The sequence below is a fragment of the Sinohyriopsis cumingii genome, chromosome 14, assembly GCF_028554795.1.
Source record: "Sinohyriopsis cumingii isolate HCF-2022 chromosome 14, ASM2855479v2, whole genome shotgun sequence".
Taxonomy (NCBI): Eukaryota; Metazoa; Mollusca; class Bivalvia; order Unionida; family Unionidae; genus Sinohyriopsis; species Sinohyriopsis cumingii.
The window spans coordinates 10,544,650-10,545,781 of NC_142974.1; the positions used below are offsets into that span (position 1 = coordinate 10,544,650).

At 36.3% G+C, this 1,132-nt stretch overlaps 1 pseudogene; it reads left to right on the top strand.

Moving 5' to 3' along the window:
- On the top strand, positions 1–411 carry LOC149783236 (protein BUD31 homolog pseudogene; annotated as a pseudogene).
- Positions 412–1,132: the final 721 nt, after the last annotated feature.

The following is a 1,132-nucleotide window of genomic DNA, read 5'->3' on the forward strand; positions in this document are numbered from 1 at the left end:
ATGCTTAATTTAAAGACAATAAGGAAATGTTCTGCAGAGAGACATGAGTTGATAAAGCCAGGCCTAGAGCAGAACGACAAGATGAAAGAGGCCGAACAAGAGTCTCAAGGTGGTGAAAGAAAAGTGGAAGTGATTTGGCCAGTTTTTCATATTGATCAACATAAATCAAGATACATCTGCGACTTGCCTTGTACCAGCGACACCATTAGTAGAGAGTTGTGCGAGTACGCTTTAGAGAAGAATAAAGCGGATAAAATTCCCTTCGCGAAATGGAAGAAGCAGGGTCATGAAGACCTCTGCTGTCTTCCTTGTATTGAGGCCCATTGCACATGTCGTAACCCAAAAGCCAACCTAGCAGAGGATAACACAGGAGCCTGTATTTACTGCGGATGTAGAGGTTGTACTGGCTGATGCCGCTTTTTTGATTTGAAAAGATGTGTCAAGCCGAAAAATCATGTGTCTGAACAGACTTACAACTTCTTTATAGAAAACGGATGGCCAATTCATAATTGTATTCTGCTGATTTAAGGATGCTTCAGTGACCGGTTCCATGACGTTGTTTTTGTCCACAGACGCGGTGGTCATGTTGGATACATTGTACTGGACATTAATTAGTGCCAATATCATAATCTTGTTCAATTGATCTCATTTGGTAATCGTGATAGATCTGAATGATATGATAGGAAACTTGATCTCTCTTAATCATCTGAAAGTAATATTATCTTATACTGTATACAACTGTTATTAAATTTTAGTCTCGGGGTACATCCTTTATTGTATCGCGTATGATGTCATAAAAAAATCAATGAGATGAATATATTTAATTGACTGAGAAATCTTCCGCAATGCCTTTCTATACATCATTATTTTATGCAGCGTTATATATGAACATTATCTTCTTTTCAAAGTTTTGATAGCAGTTAATGCCATACACATTTGTCAAAATATGCAAACAGACTGTAAGCGGATATATCATTGATACAAATGGGCCCATTTTTAAGACTTATCTGCAAAATCCGTGTGTATAAATTCGTTCATAATTTTTGAAATAAAAACACAGAAAAACATTTAGTCGTTGAGTTTCTTTATCAACCGCATAACTTGATATATTTTCGGAATCAGTTAATTTTGA